We start from the raw sequence: 13,896 nt of genomic DNA on the forward strand, positions 1-13,896 counted from the left end.
GAAACTGATGACTATCTTTTTCTGTTTCATAAACCACACTCACAAGGCATCACTTTAATAAGCCCAGGTATTCACTAATAAAAAGTAAATGTACTTATATTGTAAAACTGAGAGATGACTCAATCTGTTTTATTTTATTTTTTTTTAGAGATGGGATCTGCCTCCGTCACCCAGGTTGCAGATGACAGCTCACAACACCCTCAAATTCGTGGACACAAACAATCCTGTTGCCTCCATCTCCTGAGTAGCTGAGACTACAGGCTCATGCCCCATGAACCTACAGGCTTCAATCTACATTTTTATGATATATCCAGTAATTTAGAGTTAAATGTTCAAACTTAAAATCACAGTGATTTTACCTACCCAATTTAATTTAGTCCTTCCAAAGAATTAAGCTACTTTTTTTTCTTTGTCAACATTGTTCCACAGGTTTATCTAAGTAATTAAATTAAAAATGTATTATTAATTACATATAAATTATATATTGTGCAATACATAAAATTTTTACATATTTAATAACGTATAAATTTTATAATTTAAAATATATGTGATTGATAGATTTACAATATTTGTAAATGAAGGCTTTTGATTCTATCATAGTTTACACTGAATTAAATTCAGGCACCTCAAAAAGTATTAAACAGTAACCTCATGCAGTTATCATTAACTTTTTGAGGAAATTATGCACTCCCTTGAAAATCTGACAGAGCCTGGGTTTTTCTTAGAAATACGAGCACACTGGGCAAAGTGCGGTGGCTCACACCTGTAATCTCAGCACTTTGGGAGGCTGAGGTGGGTGGATCACAAGGTCAGGAGTTCAAGACAAGCCTAACCAACATGGTGAAACCCCTTCTCTACTAAAAATACAAAAATGAGCTGGGCGTGGTGGCACGCACCTGTAATTCCAGCTACTCAGAAGGCTGAGGCAGGAGAATCACTTGAAACCTGGAGGCAGAGGTTGCAGTGAGCCGAAATCACACCATTGCACTCCAGCCTGGGCAATAGAGTGAGACTCCGTCTCAACAACAACAACAACAAAAAGCACATTCACATACATTTAACCTATTAATATAAATATTTCAAAGGTTCTAAAGACTCAACAAATTCACCCTATGGCTCTATGGACCTACTATCCTGAATTAAGAACTTTTTTTGCCAATATAAGAAGGAATATCATTACTTTCTGTATAGTTTTTGGTTGAATTGAATGCTACATAAAGAGCTGTAAATCTCTGTAGTGTTTAATGTTTTACTCATTGGCTTCCTTATTTTGATAAAGTTTTAAAAATTCCTCAAAACTAAATTTAGACTCAATTGAAAAAAAAAGAAAGACAAACGTAAAAGATGATAACGTAAAACAAAGAAAACAAAACAAACGCATTCCAAATCAATCTGCATTTCCTAAGTGCATCTTAATTCAACTACAGTAGTTTTTTAACCATTAGCCACTTTGCAGATTATCTGATGTTCTTAACAGATATCCCAGCTGCTAAAAGCTAAATGCAAGTGAGTTACTCTCTAGAACTGCACAGCCTGCTACTTTAGCTACAAATCACATGTAGCTATTTAAATTTGAGTCAACTAAAATTAACTAAAATTTACAATTCATTTTTTCAGTCACACTAGACATACTTTAAGTGCTCAATAGCTTCATGTGGCCAGTGGCTATTGTTCTGGACAGTGGAGAGAGAACCGTTCTATCACCATCAAGATTTCTGCAACGCCCAGTTGAATATGTCTGCTCCCACCAAGTGGTTTATATGCCTCCCTGGAGTCCATTACATTTGCTCCCAAACCAGTTTATGTCAGTTTTGCATATATTGAATTACATAATTTAATTAAATATCACATAAACAAATTGAAATAGAATTGTGAAAAAACTGAGAAATGTTCTATACCTCTAAGTTGAATATTTAGGGAAGATTTAATAAAATTCAGTCACTTAAAAAAACTCATCATGCTATAAAATAACATGAGGGAAAGACAATTTCAGAAGCTTAGAAAAAAAACAGGAGAAAGTAAAATTCTGCTCTTAGATTTCTTTGCATTGGATTTGAACTTAAAGGTGTTCATAACACAACCAAAAATTAGAAATCATATATGATGCATTATAGGATTTATTGAAAGGAAGGATGACTATAATCTGTAACCAACAACCCAAACCAAAAATAAATGTTCTTGGTTTACATAAAATCATTGGCAAATAAATATATAATCAAGTGTTTAAAATTTAAATAAAATGTAGGTGGTGTGTATGTATTTAAGATAAATTTATTTTAAAATCTGAGGTATTAACTGATTGACTATTGATCCCAATGATATATATCAAATAAGAGAGCTTCTACAACAGACAACAATATTGACAATACATGTTTTTTACTACTGGAAACTTTGTGTTTTTTCATAAGTGATTTCATCATTTCTCTTTTACACATTTAGATTCACTGGATTAAATTATATTGAAAATTCATGGACAGGAAACTGATCTAATTCCAGATTTATGTATAATTGGTCTTTTAATTAGAACACAATAAAATATAATTAACAATACCAATGTTTCTTTACTTTTGAATTCTACTCAGTTGCCTGACTTCATATGGAGATGAGACTGCTTGAACTTAGTGTTCATTCTATTTAACATTTTGTTTTTTCTGACTTGAAAATGCTATATATTTATCCATCTATAGCATTAATTACCTGAGCATAAGAATGGTAAGAATTTCATTTTTTGTACATTGAGGTTTACATGCAAATACAAACCTACAATTACATATTTCTACTAAGAATATTACAATTACTACTACTACTACACTTCTTTTATTTAAATGACATCAAAATAATATTGCAGTTGCTAATTATTGCTTGAGAAATGAATATTTTTCATTAGTTAAATTCAAGAAACCATGTAGACTGTCATGCATCATACATATCTATTTAAAATAACAATGTCAGGAAAGAAGTTGTCTTTTTTATGAACTTTATAATGCCTTGAGAGTAGTAAAGATATCCCAAATTATCTAGTTCAACTTGATGAAAAGATGCTGTTAGCTTCATCAAAATAAGAAGTTTTTTTGAAATTTTGCTTTACTATCTTGATACCTTCATATCAGAAATGGAAAACTGGCTGCCCTTGGGATCCAATTCATATGGACTAACGAGTCATTTTAAAATTTTTTTTTTTTTTTTTTTTTTTTTTGGTGACAGAGTCTCACTCTGTGACCCAGGCTGGAGTGCAGTGGCGTGATCTCAACTCACTGCAACCTCTGCCTCCCAGTTCAAGTGACTCCCCTGCCTCAGCCTCCTGAGTAGTTGGGATTACAGGTGCCCACCACCACACCCGTTTAATTTTTGTGTTTTCAGTAGAGACGGCGTTTTACCATTTTGGCCAGGCTGATCTTGAACTCCTGACCTCAGGTGATCTGCCCGCCTCAGCCTCCCAAAGTGCTGGGATTATAGGCGTGAGCCATGGTGTTGGCCTATTTTGAAATATCTTAAAGGTAAATAGGCCTTCTTTGGTCTACCACAGTCCCCATTACTTCCCTTTGTCTTAAAGTCTGGCTTATACTACCTGGACCCAGAGGTTACTTAAGTTTATGATCCCTGTGAAAGCACTTTACATAATATCTTGCCTATCTCATGGAGGGCACGAACAATTGAAACTTGAAGTTGGATTTAGTTACAGTTACCATTTAATATTAACTTTCATTTTTCTGAGCAACACGGTGCTAACAGATTGAACAATATATAGTTTTGTTTTTTTTTTTTTTTCTTTTTGCTTAAGATATACCACCAACTGCTAGGCCATACTCTCCTCTCTTGGATAAGTGCTCTAGAAGGAGGAGAAATATCAGAATGTAACTGGGGTTGGTAACTGCCTCTCTTTGCCTAGAAGAAGGAGAGTGCAATGGTACTTGGAAAGAAATAATTGAAGGCATGAATTTATTTTAAATCATTTTAATTATATGTCTATCATATTTGAGCTTGAAGCTAAATTACTATGTGATCTGTAGCCTTTTGGAAACAACAGTCTATTCTCTAATTTCAATCAACTTATTTATTAGTTTAATGACACATTAAAATGGAGTACTAACTAAAAATCTAATGACAGAAATTCTAAAATATTTCTTCTTGGATAGGTCACTGAAATGGTTTGAAATCTGAGTTACGTCCAAACTAGTAGATTGACCTTGGCAGGATCATTAAAGAAACTGGGCCTCTGTTCAGTCATCTGGAAAATGGGCCATTTGATCTCTAAGGTTCTTATCATTAATAAGTCTCAATTTTATTTTTAATTTCAATAAAGCACAATTCATTAAGTGACTATTGTGTAAAAATTTCCACAAATTCTATAGCTTATGGTCTAACCTTCTTATATACTACAGAAACATATAAAAAGTAACTAGAAACACAGGCTGACTATGATTGGAGTCAAATAAGTACTCTAAGAGTTCAGATGAAGAGAAACAAAATCGAGATTTAAGAGATATTGGATATAGGAGAGAAATATGATTTAATCACACCTTCACATAGCACAGAATAAGGTTTAAAATTAAGGGACACACACGACAATGCCAATTTTAAAAGATCAAGAATTATCATCAAAAGGAATGCCCCCAAAATGTGGTATTTCTAATTTCTTTTAAATTCTAAACTATAAAAGTCTGAAGAAGTCTACTTAAATATAGAATTGCTCCATTATTTCACACTTTTTTATTTTACTTAAAAAAATTTTGCTCATTCACCAAAAAGTTCTTGAATGGATCCTATAAGCTAAACATTAAAGTAGGAGCTATGAGTTTGAAACGGACATGGATTTCTTACATAAAGGAGCTTAGATTTATTACAAATTATAGTGATTGGCTGGTTTCCTAAATCATTTCAAATGGTATATCACATGCTTAATCAAGAGTGGGCTGCAGACTTAGGCACCGTTAGACTATTCCTAATACCATGACAATATATTCTGGAGAGTCTGGAGATGTCTTGGGTAACCCATAACTTTACTGCTGAAACAAAGTGTATTGTAAGGTGTGTAGCAGTTCTCATCATTGCCCATAAGTGATCTAAAGTTCAACTCAAGACAACAGGCATTGATTCAATATATCTATAGTTAAAAAAGTAAAGCATGTACGTTACAAGAGGTACAAAGGCAAGTCACAGTCCCTTTGGACACTTGTAAATACTACTAATAGAAGTCAGAGAAATCTCTGTGGGAATGAAAGTGGCAAGAGCCTTGAGGATTCAAAACTGAGAAATTCTATCTTAGAGAATCAGTAAAGGATTTGTAGATGAACATGATACTATCATGTTCAATGACATAATAATAACAGGTACTAGTTTTGCTTGGGCAGTAGGAATTAAAGTAAGAGTAAAGTATTCTTCCGGTGTATCTTTCACAAGCAGTCCCAAAGTGTTTTAGAGGTCAAGTATAGGTAGAGTTAAGATCAGTTACCTCAGGAGTTCTTCCTCTATCCTGTTGCGGAGAACCTAACCATGGGTGTGAAATAATGTGCAGGAAGACAGAATCCTGTATCAGATCATTTGGGTAATCTTGAGGAATCACCTGTGCTCATTAGTCAGCATTTGATAATAGGGAATAACATAATCTAAATTACTATTTACAGAAATCATTCATTTATTCTAATAACATAGTTCATGGACTGTTGGATTGTTTTCAAAAAGACTCAGTCCAATTGCCAAGTAATTCATCTGATTCTCTCATAGTTACTTTCTCTCATTAGTTCTTTTAAACTAATATTGGACTTGTCTGGTGAGGCTCAATTGATTGCTTTGCACTTGATTTTACCTTTCTTCCCTCCTTCCCTTCTTCTCTCCCTCCCTCTCTTCCCACTCTAAAACTCCTTCCTGCCTCGTCCCACAAAGCATTTGAGGTAAATCAACCAGTATGAACATAAGATGTATCCAACTTTGTGCCCCAAAATATCAAAAGAAATATTGGTTAAACGAAGTATGATTCACTAATATTTAATAATTTCCTGAATTGTCATACTCTGTTACCAGATGTGAAAACTTCAGTCTATGGTTAAACGTGACCACTTAAAATTCTTAAGGAAATTATTCAGTATGGGTAGTTGTTTCCCCATAACTGAACGTAAGCCCTCTATATGAACAATCTTTCCTTTTGATTTCTTAGACATAATTTAACTATTTTTAATTACTGACACCACCAGTGGTCCTATATCTTGGTTTCTTAAAAAATTCTATCAATTTGTATATCTGACATTTGCCATTTATTTATAAACATGTAGCAAGTTACATAGCCTTCATACCCGGAGTAGCAAAATTTATTATGAATCAAAGGCAAACATATAATTCTTCCATGTAGTGTTCTCATCCTACAGAGAAGTTTTAAAAATGTTCTTCATTGGTACTAACTATATCCTCCCCCTTGCAGATTTTTTTCTGTTTTATTGTTTTGTTTTGTTTTGTTTTGTGTTTTTGAGAATGGAGTTTCAATCTCTCGCCCAGGCTGGAGTGCAATGGCATGATCTTGGCTCACTGCAACCTCTGTCTCCCAAATTCAAATGATCCTCCTGTCCCAGCCTCCCAAGTAGCTGTGATTACAGGCATGCGCCACCATGCCCAGTTAATTTTGTATTTTTAGTGGAGACAGGGTTTCACCATTTTGGTCAGGCTGGTCTCGAACTCCTGATCTCAAGTGACCCACCTGCCTCAGACTCCCAAAGTGCTGGGATTGCAGGCATGAGCCACCACGCCTGGCCAGATTTTTTCTTATGATTTCTACATGACTAACATAATAAATCATAGAGACATCTTCACCATTCTTCAATTACTCTTCTATTATACTCATTCACTTTAGATGATCGTATATAAAAGAGGCCGTAATTCTAACAATTCATTATAGTATTTTGGTAAGATTATCCTTAAACTGCACATCTTACTTGACTTTTGTGAGGCACTTAACTCCATCGCACTGTAAGGAAACAGACATTTATTGGCAATTGTATTCTATTGGGCCCATCAATAGATTTGACTTCTAAATAAATACACCTAGTATGGGGAGATACATACATAGAAATACACAGGAAAGGGATCCTACGTTCTCAAGGGAAAAACTATTTATAAAGATGTAATTGTTTACCCATTTAGTTGTCCCTTTCTTTCACCTGTGGGTTGAACTGCCATCATTAGACACAATGGTGTTCCTCTTTGCTATGAGTCATTTTCCTTTTCATCTCTTCATGTCTTTTTGTTAGTTTGTTTTAGATTTATGTCTACCACCTCTTATTCATTGCTTCTTCATTAGTCCTTGCAAATATTTTTCTTTCACAAAGAGAAACAGTCTTTACTACTGTAGACCAGTCAAATTATTTTGCTTGAAGTCATTGGTATTCACTTTCTAAGGCTCACATGTTCTACATGTTGGGGGTAGACATTCCTTCTTCACTACATTGTTAGCAAGTTCTAGGTAGTAAGATATTTTGGATGCCTGAGCATTCTAGAAAGGTCAGCACCACATAGCCAGTGTCTTAAGGTTCTTAATATATATTTGCATCTAAACATCTTTTTAATGTATTCCATGTTTCATATTTGGAGTCTTAAATTAAAGTTCTAACATCAACAACTACTTAATCCTGTGTCTGAAAGATGATCTATGTGAGATAGCATCACTACACAAATTATACCACTAACTGCTGCTAAAGTTGACAGCAAACTAAGATTCCACAGAATCCCATTTGCTTTGTAACATAAAAAATATTATAAAGTGCCTTTCCTTTAAACAAAAATGTGTTAATATTCTCAAATTATACTTTATATGCATATTTATTATTAATTTATTGACATGTTTCTGGTTTAGTTGCTTCTGGTTTATTCAACAGATATAGCTGTACAAAAACAAAGGGCAGGAGACGAGGGAAATACACAAAAGACACAAATCTAATTTTTAAAAATCATATTGTAAAATGAGGCAAAATAGAATATTTAGTTGAAATTGATACTAAAAGAAAAACAATTCATCTGGAAACAAAGGTATTTAAATTCAACAAAAATATAAATTATCTAAATGTAGGATTATAAACTGTCATGAACTAATTAGTAAAAATGAATTTGCTCGATTATTTTTATTCTAGATAAAAAGTACTTCTAAATGTTAAATTATCTGTTTAGGATGAATGAACATATTCAACACTGTCAAAAATTGTTACATATATTACTGATGCGGAGCAGTCCGGGAATTAAATTTAAACAATTTTGGGAGCAATAAATAAAACTCAGAGGTTTGACCAGTGCCATAATTCATTCAAATATTCATAGAAACTCATCACAGAGTGATTATACTCCATTCACTTATCCAATAAATATTTAGTGCTTATTATGAGTAAGGCATTGCAGGCGATACAACGAAAAATAAAACATGGACTTTGCCCTCAAGGGGCTTACAGTCTAGTGTGGCAAAAATAAGCAAGCACATAAATAGCCATAACATAAGGTAGAAAGTGATGTGTCATAAGGAAAACTCAAATAATGTGCCATGGGAGCTATTAACTCTAGCAGACATTTTTTATTATAGTGTCTAAGCAGCCAACATAAATAGACCAATGATCAATTTGAAAATTAAGGTCTGAATTTTGTCAATCTATAGATGATAAAAAGCTTTAATATTAATGTAATTTAAGTCACTACCCACAATTTTCTTAAAATGTTTGAACATGGAGTGACAACCCATTAGAAACACCATTTTGACTGTTCATAAGCAGATGCAAATGGAATAATCTAATAGGGCTGAAATGATTACTTTAATGTAATAAAGGCTCAAATCAATGATCCAAGATACTCATGACACATTACCTTCTTGCACAGAAAGTGGCTCGATCAGGTTAAAGTGATGAAGAATTCCTCGATGGCTCAAGTGTGCTCCAAGGAAAGCTAGAAGGTTGTACAGTTAACTCCCAGGGTGTAACTCTAAACCATACAACCTACTACCTCAACCCGGATGCACACAGCTTCCAAAGTTGCTTCAAACTCCTTATCATATCTTCAGTCAGCTCCTCCAAATATGGCAGCCATACACCTAAGGGCTTGGCAAGCATATAGATATAATATTCTAACATTTTACCAGTAAACTTTAACTCTTTCTCATAGGACTAACCTAAACACTTGGGTTTCCAGCATAGGTTACGTAAAATGTCTTCTGACCATTTCACCTGCCATACTTCTGCTAGCAATTAATAGTAAAAGTCAATTGCATTCAGCCTTATTTTTTCAGGAGAAATAGGCTCAATAAAATCATAGAAATCCAATGGTAGTCTTTACTTTTCTTACTGAAGTTGAAGAGGTACACTAAACACTACTGTATGCACTCAAGTTTCTGAACAGAATCTATTCAGATCCTGGTTCAAACCCTGCTATAAAGGTTCAACTTTCTTATGCAATTTACTGTACATGGAATCGAACTTGAATGGGTGTGCTATAGACACTTCCAAGTTGTTGAGAATTGAAGCCTGCCTTGTAAGACAGACACGATTAAAATAAACATGAAAAACAAAGGAAAATATAATTACTTCAAAAGTATATAATCAACTGGGGTTTAACAGGATTTTACTGAACTATTATTGAACGGCACTGTGTATAGCATTTTGTCAGATTACCACACTGACACAGACCCATAGAAGCGAGCTTGTGCGGTCCACTTCACCACAAGATCGGATCTACGGGTTTACGCCAATGGGCAACATCTTGCATGGGCTCCCTATTAATATAGAATTTGTTGTAAATATCTGATGCAATTAAGAGACAAAAATAATATTGATCCTTTGGTGTCAATGTTTTAAATGCTGAATTCTAAGGATGCATATTCTCCATTAAAGGCCTTCATAAATATTCAAAACTAAATACAAATTTACATGCATGAGAATTTAAAAAGTAGTTTATTGAAACATTTTTCATGAACTGCTTTTGTTTCAATAGTAAATATTTTGGAATTAAACTCTTCTAATTGATGATGAGTTTTAAAAGAAAAAGGAATCCATACATGCATGTATGAATTATGTAATTGTGAGGCATGAATGTAGTATTATGAGCCTATAATTAAAACCAAATTAACTATTAAGTTAATTGTGTATGAGTTAGACCGTGCTTATTTTAATTTTTATAAAACTAGTCTAGTTAGTGGTTTCAAGGAATTGGTAACATTATAACTTTCTCATAAAACAAGTAAGATCTTGTTCACTAGGTAGAGAATAGAGGAAGTTATTATCAGCCTTAAATATATACATCTGTGTCTATAGTTGGACTGGTGCTAAAATTTACAATATTTGAGTGAGTTAATATAAAACTAGACTAAATGGCACGATAATGGCGTGATTACTAATACTCCACACTAATACTCCAGATGTATTATATGACATAGGCTATCTTCTTTCCTAAATAAAATATATTTAAACTTACTGTTTAAAAAAGATACACTTAAAATACATGGCTACATATAACTCTCATCTGGTCAACAGGTTGGGCAAAAATAAAATATTACTAAAACATGTTTTAAACCACTAGACAACAAGCAAACACACAAACGAGTAAACATAAAGCCAGCCACATACACTATTTTTTAAGATTCTAAACTCAACTGCAACAAAATGATAAGTTGTACAATCATTAATCATTTCACATCTATAATCATTTAGCATTTCCTAATTATATCTTTATTGTGTAAAATAATACTACATACTAATTGCTTAGTGATTTTGCATATTTTGAAATAAATGTTTTATAGCCTTTATATAGATAATGTGTTCTACATAATTTTAACTATTATTTATTCTTAAATTGTTCTCATAATTATTAAAAACTATAGTAAATAATCAACAATCATACATTCAGTTGTAGTAAAAATATTTCAACATATATTTATGAATGCAAATGTGAAATAAGAGGCAGCATTGGGTTTAGTTTTAAGATAACTATAAGAAAGCATGTTTGGTTTCATTGTCTTATCAGGTCATGTAAAAAAGATGAAAAAACATGACCTTATTCCCCTCCTCCTGATTTCACTTCCTTTTATAAGGTACAACAAATAAGAAAACATAATTTTTTTCTTTTCCTAAATAGCTTTCTAGTAAACCATATTGCACCTATCTTAAGCATATGGATACACAGACATATATTCAATGGGACACAAACTGTCCAATTGACCACAAGAAATTTTTCACAAAGGCAGGTCATAGTACACATTTTCAAATGAAAACCATCAATAAAATTTCAACAGCTAGACTCATAAAGAATATGAAATGAATTCTTATAACAAAACACAGTCAAATAATGTTGTTTTTCTTTAAAAATATTACATATTAATTGCTCTTTGTTTTTTATTTTTACCTGAAATGGTTTTCTCCTATGATCACTTCCTTCACTTTTCATATCCATTTTAAGTTTTTCCCTAAAACAACCACAAAAGGAGAAATGTCAGACAACTGCTGTCTAGGAGGAGCATCTGAGTGGATAGTGGGAATGAGGGTAGACGATCGAGAAGAAAACTCGATATCAAAATGGGCAAAACCTTTTAAAGTAATTTTTTTTAAAAGGCTTGGAAGACTCACAGGGCCCCACCCCGGCTACTCATATGACATATAAAGTGGTTTCATAGTTCGCATTTATGCGTTCATTTTGGTTGCTGTTGTTTTCACAGTAACAGTTTTGAAAGCGAAAGGACGATGGCTGTTAAAGACGAGACTAGGTTTTGCACAATGAAGTGAAAGCTGAAAAGAGATTTGGATTTGGCACGGAGCTTAATAAGATAATTAAGAGTGTAGAGATTAATGACTGCTAAAAATAACATTTAAAATAATGTTTTTAAACTAAAGGATCTTGAAACATGGAAACAGGTTTATCAATATTAATTAAGCCTGTGAAAGTTGGTGTACCATTAGCTGAGACAGCATGGAGGAACGAGAGCTATTTTGTACATAATTAGTGAACAATAATCAACAAAACGTTTTATTTGAATGTTATCAGTATATAGGGATTATGCAATTTCCTGTAATTGTTCACAGAATAGCAAACACAAAGGCAGAATTAATCAGTTCTATATTTCTCATTGTTTGCCCTACATATTTTTAATATAATAAAATACGATTTTAGAAGCATCACAGATTATCAAAGTATATTTTTATCAAAATATTATAACATCAATTATTAGTATGCAAATTATAGTTTTCATTGGCATATGCTACATTTTTCAAAAGCATTCTCTTTTAAAAATTATTTTTACACTTGTTTAGAAACATTTTTTATCAAAACTAAAATAGCTGGAATGCATCTGCTAATCCTTTCACTGTGAACCAGGTAAAATTGTTTTTTTAATAAAATGCTTAAATTGCTTAGCAATTTACTTCTAGAAACAGACAAAATAATTACAATGCAATGCAGTTATCTGCTGAGCCAATACATTGCTCTGAACTTAAAACAAGTTTGTATGTACTTTTTCTACTAATATACTTGATATTTCCAATGTGTTTTGCAACTGCTCTAGGACAAGCACTTCTTTTAAAATGTATTTTAAAAGACCTTGTTACTATGAAAGAAGCTTGTTTTCTACCTAGCGAATGAGAACATGCTCTTTTCATTCCTATTTTTGTTCTACTGAAATCTCTGTAAATAATCTGAATATAACTTCCCCAAAAGTAATCTTATTTATCAGTAATTTAATGCCTATTCTAATATAACCCTTTTCTACTAGTTTAAAAAGTTTCTTCTTTCACATTTCAAATTATAAGTCACATTAAAGATTTACTTTTCTTACCCACTAGGTCTAAACATTCACTTTTCTTAGCAAAAACTAATACTGGACACAAAAAGCATAGATATATTAATGCCTTTCCAAAACTTCTGTGTATACCGCACATAAAAACATGTATTGTCTTTTTCATAGAGATTTTTCCATCTATACTTAAGTTTCTATTCTAATCAAAATTAGAGCAAGAGAGGAAAAGGAAAAAGTTAATAAGAGTAAAGTGGGGTATGAGTTACATCAGAGTGAATTGAAAGTTCAAGGATACCCTTTTATATAACAGTAGCCTTTAAAAGAAAAAACAACAAAAAAAGTTATACCTGATATGAAAGGTGCGATTTCACCAAGTGCAATATATTGCTAATTATGCCATATTGTTTGAAATAATAAAAATAAAGAAGGCTCATTTGGCTATGCTGCCTTAAAAAGCTGCTTTACAAAGCCCGATGTCTCTGTAGTTAGACAGCCAATGTTTGCTTTTTTTGGTTTGTTTTGGTTTGGATTTTTGTTTGTTTGCTTTTGTTTTTGTTTTTGAGCAGGAACGTCTCTTTTTTTTTTTTTTTTTTTTCAGCACTCTTGCATGTAGTAAGACACACTCAGATTTTCTCTTCAAGGGCGCCTGTAATTTCTTAGAAAAGGACCAGGGTGCTTGTCTTCTTTTTCTTTCCTCTCGGTATTCCAGGCACAAAGCACTGCGCAGAAGCTACACCAATCCTTGCCGTCACTGGCAGCAGAATGGTAGAAGGTGGGAGAGACCAGGAATCCTTCCAGGCTGTGCTGACTTTAGAAATGAGGATTGCACACGTTTGTCTCCTGAACCAAAGGGGTGCAAAGGCAGGGTGCCAGTTTGCTACACTGCTGCAATGCAATGATCTCACGCTCACTGCTGCTGTCGTCCTGTTTGCCCAGTTCAAATGCCTGTTCATTTTAAACCAAAAAAAAAAAAAAACAAAAAAGACCCAACTACTTGGATTCTTCTACAAGCAGAAAGGGTAGTAACCTAAAATAATAATAATAATAATAAATAAATAAAAAATAAAATCAGCAGTCAGAAAAGGCAAAAAAATAAAAAAAACAAAAAGCACATACAATTTTGGAATTCACTTGTTATGCCTCAATATTCTATT

General features: G+C 33.0%; 1 protein-coding gene across 3 annotated transcripts in view; it reads right to left on the bottom strand.

Annotated features, from left to right (window-relative positions):
- Window positions 1-13,896, bottom strand: part of LOC105519893 (putative uncharacterized protein encoded by LINC00478) — a 426,129-nt gene that overhangs the window by 73,349 nt on the left and 338,884 nt on the right. For 2 of the 3 annotated variants that reach the window (XR_001003033.1, XR_001003035.1), the window contains one exon: window positions 11,359-11,419. The exons of the other annotated variant lie outside the window; for it this stretch is intronic. The gene's annotated coding sequence lies outside the window, so the exon portion shown is untranslated. The remainder of the gene's footprint in view (window positions 1-11,358; window positions 11,420-13,896) is intronic. 3 annotated transcript variants of the gene reach the window in all.

The sequence above is a fragment of the Colobus angolensis genome, unplaced genomic scaffold (genome assembly GCF_000951035.1).
Source record: "Colobus angolensis palliatus isolate OR3802 unplaced genomic scaffold, Cang.pa_1.0 Scaffold360, whole genome shotgun sequence".
Taxonomy (NCBI): Eukaryota; Metazoa; Chordata; class Mammalia; order Primates; family Cercopithecidae; genus Colobus; species Colobus angolensis.